This window comes from Falco punctatus, assembly GCF_963210335.1.
Source record: "Falco punctatus genome assembly, chromosome: 14".
In the NCBI taxonomy this organism is placed as follows: domain Eukaryota; kingdom Metazoa; phylum Chordata; class Aves; order Falconiformes; family Falconidae; genus Falco; species Falco punctatus.
Window position 1 is genome coordinate 4,813,837 of NC_137594.1, and position 7,134 is coordinate 4,820,970.

A 7,134-nucleotide genomic window follows, 5' to 3' on the forward strand; every position below is an offset into this window, starting at 1 on the left:
TACATCAGCAATTAAAGTTAGTTTGTTGACTTTGATAGGTATGATTTTAAAAAAAATAATCTGATCATCTTCTTGAAAGCAAGATGTGTCCGGCAATTTTTCAGTTGCCAAAACCACTAAAGAAAAGTTGAGTTCCCCTTGAATTGTGGTGGTGGTGGTCTGGTGCCAAATAGATAGATACAGATATTTATAAGCCAAAATATAAGTTGATTTGGGCTTTATTTTTTTGCACTTTCTCTGGTTAGCATGCTAAATGTGTATAGTATAAAGAAGTATAAAGAAATCTGAAGATTATTTGATTACACTTTCTTTATTTTCAACTGGGGAGCTAAGGACTAAGGATTAAATGCTCAGAGCATTGGAAACTTTCAGTGAGAGACTTTGAACGGGCAACTCCATCCTGGCCAACCTGAGGAAAAAACTTTAGAGTAATTGTCAGTTTTTGCTTTTGGATCGGTAGTTACAGTAAGTATTCTGCACAACCACATGTATGTATAGTCTTTCTAGTACTTCATATGGAAGGTTTTAAAAATGAAGTCTGTGGTTCACCATCAAGAAATCTGAAAGTTGATCACAGATATTGAACAAATGCATGTCCAGAGGAGACTTCAGGCTGGAAAAGAGACGGGGGTTGAAGGCAGCTGCATGACTTGAGTCAAATGTGTATAATCTTTTGGTTTAATACATCTTCTCCTGGCATGGCATTATTACATTAAGAACCTGGTTGCCACTTCTATTCCAAAACCCACCTTTTTAAGGCATTGTAATTCTGTTGAAGTTCCCTCTGAAGTTTGTTATGCAAGTTTTAGAGCTGGAATGTTAACATTAGGGAGTACACTGTGTATATAGATACACATACATAAATATTTTTAGCACCCTGTGTGAAAAGGTTACTCAAAAGTAATTCTACACTTCAGAATATGAGACTGAAGAAACTATTCACACATTGCTTTTTCTTTTCTGTGTAGCATGTGCATTTTGCTAGCCAGGTTTTTTCGGAGCCTTAGGGTGAACACATGCACTAAAGTGTATCGGTACAGAAATTTTCCCCATGAAAATTACCACAGGACACATTACTTCTGTTTTTAACAGTGATCAGAAGATGGCTTCATTCTCCTGTGGGTTTTCTAAGTTTTCTGAACTCCTTTAGAATTCAGGTTTCAAAGTGGAATTTAGCTGCTTCTGTATATATGTACAAGCCATTCTTGGCTGGGAGGAACAGAGGAGAACTCTGTTAGGTTAAGCTCTTCAAGTTTGAGGAAACTGGGTTACTCACTTCAAATGAAAGAATTGTGAAAATGCAGTGATTTTGAAAGATGTTTTTATTTTGAAACAGGAGGAGCTATGAGGGCAATTAAGTGCATCCACCTGCCCATAGTTCAAGAAGTACTAAGACTCCTGCTTTAATTGCATCTGGAAATAGGACATAATCCTATATTCCTAACAACTGGTCTTGAAATATTATAATGAGTTTTTTCCTACTTGGGCCCCCAGACAAATGTATGAGAATTGGTTCAGTGGCATGAAATGGTAGTAGTTTATAAGGAAGAAAAAGCAAAGCTGCTAACACTTTGTTAACGCTTCAGTTATTTCCGTAGATGTCTGGCTTCTTATATCTAATACAGGCACTACGGATACTTAGATCTGACCTCAGCCTAAGAGAAGCAGGCATATCCCCGCCCCCGCCCCCCCTTTTTTTTTTATTTCTACCAATCTTAAAATCAGGAAGATAGATATTGCCATTTAGGCACGTTACACCAGCCTTAGTAGTTTCTCTCAAATTCAGATCTGTACCCTGTGGTTCCAGGACTGATTGCTCCGCTGCTAACTGATGTAGTTTAGCTGGCATGGCATGACCAGGTCTACCCCTTCTGCCTCACCTCATGCATATGCCACATGGATCTAGAAATTGAATTACCAGTCACTTCTGCATTGGCAGTCAATTTAATTTACTCATATTCACAGGGGCTGTTCTAAGGTGTTTGAGACGTGGGGCTGAGAAGCAGATTACGGACCAAGATGTAGCAGCATCTTGCTGGAGCTATTATGGATGGGTGCGTTTGTTATATGACATCTGTTCTCCATCAGAACCCTAGCACCTGCAGAGTTATTTCCTTTTTCAACAGTTGTTATGGTTTTGGTTATTGGTTGTGTTTTGCTTTCTGAGGTCACTTCATCTGTTACATTGATCAGTTAGCAATGTGAGGCCAGAAATTCCTACAGTGAGTTCTGTACCAGAATCAGTACAAATTTAAGTGCAAAAGGATCATCTGAAGATGAAAGTGGGACAGTCTGTGCATAAAAGTCATCAGCTGTTAAGTGTTACTAGTTTTCTTTCATTGGTCACAGACTCTTAACTGTCCAGCAGTGCTTGGATTTTCCAACTTGCTACTAAAGAGTGATTTTAGCATGAACGATGCTGAAGAGGAAAAAAAAGCATATTCACCATCTGTACTACTTATTAGGACAATAACAATGTCGCTTGAGAGGGATCTTATTCTATCAAAGTGAGTCTTCACAGGTCAGAAGAGAGAAGTCCAGTTCCTTTTTCTCCCTCTCAGTGTGTAAAAATTGTTACACCATTTCTGAGGAGCGTGCCCGTAGTGTTTAAAGATGCGTAATGGCTTGTCTTTTAAAGAAGCTGAAATACTAAAAGTTCTCAAAGTCATTGCTTCCTGTTACTGTAGTAATGTGTCTCAAAAAACGTATTTTAAGATTAATTTAGAGTATGTAATACTGCACTATGTTTCACTTTGAAGTGCCGAGGCTGAAATCATGAGTAAGTTTTCCTTTTTGTGGATAAAAAGCCAGTTCTTCTGAACGGCTTCTCAGGTGATTTCATTTCGTAGCAAATACTGGTTTGTTGCTTGCGACTGAGAAGTCTTGCAGCCATGTGTGGGTCTTGTTACAAAACTGGCCACGCTGCATTGTGAGCTCAGAACTGTTGGGTGTGGAAGCTGCTGTGGTATATCACAACAGAAGCTGGCACAGATCTGATCTGTACATCAGATCCTTCCCTTTACCATCCTCAATATTAGAGGCTGCTAACTATTTTGCAACTGTTATGTTATTGAAAGTATCATTATAGTTACCAAGGCTTATGCTGTTAGAAGCAGTGCTATTGATAGCTGTAGAATAGCTGCCCAAGGTATGTCTTACGGGTGGAAAAGAATAGCTTAAAATCTATAGCTCCTTCCATTCTTAGGTTCTAAAATGAGGCATAGTAAAGACTGAGAATTATTTGGTAAAGTTACAATTTTCTGCTACTGGCTTGCATCTACTTTTCAGCAGCTTTCACAGTTCTGATTTTTTTTTCTAGTATTCAGACAGGGTGACATGCAAGTTTCTGGGTAGGGGACAGTGGTTTTGAGTGCAGGTTTTTAACCAGGACTGCTGAATTGATGTAATGCTGTAGGTCATGATGTAACACTGAGGCAGTAAACACTTCACATTTTGTACTGCTATCTGGACTGCTATATGAGACTATAGACTGTAGGACTTCTAAGTCCGAGTTTATTTCAGCCCTTAAAGCATTGGGAGGAGGCGTGCCATGTGTTGGGTCAGAGGCTGCTTTGTTTTCTACAATCATTTATTTTCTCAGCTGCCCTATGCAGTGCAGTTGGTAACAAACAAAATATTCCTAAGTTAGTGCCATTTGTTCCTCATAGAAACACACCTGACAGCCCCTCCTGCTAGAAATGCCGTCAGGATGAAGTAATGTGATTGCCTAGTTAAAAGCACAGGTTTTGCCAGTAGGCTTTTGCATCCCTGACTTTCTCAGGACAGTTTCTGTTACCGTGTGTCTAGAAAGAAAAAGTGGTGGCTGGTTTCAGTGGCTCACTTCTTCAGGAACAGTAGGGCAGCTGCGGTGCTGTTAGGTGTAGCATACAAAAGCATCACAGTTTCACAGCTGCATCCCACTTTTGAAAGCAAATCAATAGAAATGATGCTACTTTGTCAATTATGCTTCTCTTATGATCAGCTTACACAGTTTTTCTTGTCACGGGAGTAGGGCCTGTCTTTGTACATGCATGGAGCTGAGTAGGACCCATGTTCTAATGTGTGCCTCTTGAGAAGGAGACTCCCCTAGGAAGGGAGAGATCAGGGTTATGATCAGCATGCCAGGAGCAGTTTACACATTTACACAGTAGCATTATTTTCTTTAGAAAATGAGGAGTACAAAATCACATTTATTGTGTTTTATTGCTTCCATAAGCATTTGAATTTCTCAACAAACCTGATAGAACAGCAGGTGCCTCGAAAATACTCATTTCCAAACAAAACAAAGATCAGGCGGAAGAAAAAGGCTGTGTTAATATCACTCAGAGGTGAAAGCCCCACATGTTTCTCAAGTCTGGTAACCACTAGGATGTTGTATAGATGTTTGTCACCATTTAGTAAGTGTCTTCAAAAGAGGACTCATAAATGGACCTAAAGGGATGTCCTGTGTTGTAGACCTGTTCAGATGTGTTCCTGCACTTATTCAAGTTACTGTCTGTTGACATATTTTTCCACATGCAGCTGCCGTAAATCTTCTGTCAAGGCATCAGCTACGTGGTGCACAGGGTACTAAGGCCAGCTGAGTTGCCTTGATGTGTCACATCCAAGCTAGAGGCTTATAGTTAGAGAACTAAGCATAGTGTAAGTGGGTTACATTCAAGGCATTTCATGGATCAGAATTAAGGGGTTTTTTTATTGAGGATACCTGAAACTGTTCGGAAAAAAAAAATATCACTTGTTGCCACATTATATCTAATAAATGAATGCATACTCATTCCTCTTAAAATAAATCTGTACCAGGACTGATAAGTACTTGGAGAATGCTGAGATACAGCAATATGTAATCTGACATGCTGGATAAGTTATTAAAACCTTACACTCAGATTGCAGCTGAAAGCCCGAGGACAGTTTAACATGGGCTTCTGTCTTCCAGTCACTGTTTTCAACAGTGGTTTATTATGGCAATGCCTGGAAGCCATTACCCACCTGATAAGCCTTGCAGTTAGAGGGTAGTTCACAAAATACATGTCAAACCCTGCTAAAGTTGTCACGGTTCGTCGGCTTCTTTGGATTCAATACCAGCCTGCTCATTAGCTGCTATTCCTGGAGATAGCTTGGGCCACTTTCCTGAGGTTCTCTTAATTCCCTCAGTGGTGCAGGGCTGGAAGAACAGCTTCTGGCATTTTAGCCAACTTTTCTCTCGTTATCAACAAGTGTTAAAGTCTGGTATCATCTCCAGATACTTGCTGTCTATGTAGGCTGCTTAAAGAGAAGCTCAGAAATTCCATTTTAATTTGGTTTGCTAAATGCTGGAATCTGCTGATCTGGTTTAAGTGCTAGCATTGTTGAAGTGAAGAGGAGATTTGTTTTCTGAAAAAAATGGGGGATTTGGGTTGTATTGATCATTTTGTCCCAGTGATAAATGCAAACTCAAACTTTATATATGCTGCCAAGGCTATAATGAACAAGTGCAAATACAGATTTTTATGTTATTTTAAACGAGTTGCATTCATTTTCCATGTGGCTATGTCTGGAGATGCAGTAACTCCTTGCAGGACACGTTACCTCACTGCTATAGCTCACCTATTGAAAAACAGAAGGTTGTATTGCATTTTTGTATTATGTACCATATTTATCAATACCTTCCTTTCTATCATCTCTTAACTGTGGGTAGAATGAACAATTGCAATCCCTGAAAGGCAGCACCTGCAACTAGTAGCTGAAAGAGATAAACTAGGCAGGAACTGGGTCAGTAGTATTGTGAGGAAATAAAAGACACTCTGCTTCCATTTTTAAGAAGTGGCAGTCAAAAGAAGTTTTTACTCTAATTGTTTAAACTAATAGACCCTTTTTTAAAGAATGGGAAGTACAAAGGAAAATTAAGGTAACTCCTTTGCTGAAACAAATATGCAAAATTTTCCCTAAATGTGATTTTTAAACCAGACAACTCCTGAACTCAATTACTGGGGATTAGGCTGGAATCATTTACTGAATCTTAACCAGAGCTGGAATTCAGGAGTACTGGGGGGAGTGGTGGAGAAAGGGAAAAATTGAGAATTAAAATAACCTAAGTTGTTTCTGCTTAATTACAAAAAAAAGGAAATGATGCAAGAACTTTAAATCGTGAAAAAATCATTAAGTTATTACAGTCTGTATCTAAGAATATACTTAAATAATTTCATGTTCCAGAATGGTATTTAAAATGCAATTGAAGTATTTAAGATATGTTTGCTTCAATTTTTTAAATAAATGTTGTGTTTTTTTAAAAGAGTATTCTCCTGAAAAGATGGCCTTGAAAGTTCTTGTATTTGCTGCAAGTAAAGCTCTCATAATGAGTTATGTTAAAGTTAGGGGGCTGGCTTTAGGGAAAGGATAAAGTTTTAATTGGTTTTTTGAATAATTCTTTTGAGTTCTAACCAAACTTCAGATAGTTCTGTGTTTGAAATACGTATTACACCATAGATCTTTGATCTTGTACTCAAAATCTGAAGCTCTGTGTTTTATTTATGGCACACTACTCAAGCCTTTCTTTAACATGACAGTTGCAGATTTTGTCATGAGATGCGTGTCACTGTGGTGCTGCATGGGTTGTTAGCTCTGCTGCAGCAGGAGCAGGGTAACTGCTACTGAGCTGTGCCTGACAGAAGTGTCCCACTAATTCTGAGAGCCCGGCATGAGATGACTGCAACTTGATTGTAGCAGGTACTTTTGTAGCCCATGACCTGTGCGAATGGAGTTTTGGTCGGTTGACTATGCTGCTTGGCAACTTTTTGAATGGGGACTCATCTGTTTTTTGCTTGATGCTCAAAAAGAATGGACAAGAAACTCCACTGTGCCTGTGAAAGCCTGGCCTGGCCTTGGGGCTAGCTCTTCAGCATCTTAGAGAAAATATGGGGAGAGACTCCAGCAGAATTCAGCTCTGTGGGTGGATATCAGATCTCTGCTTCTCAGCCACCCATTGACCCCCTTACAGCACTGCTTGCTCCCCTTCCTGCTTTGCTTTGGTCTGGCCCCCCTCCCTTTCCCTTTTGGCGACCAGCAGCTAATCCGATGTCGCAGGAGACAGTCTGCGCGCATCCTAAGTGCCCTGTGCTGCACCCTGCTCTGGGTGCCAGGGACACAGCTGTAGGGGAA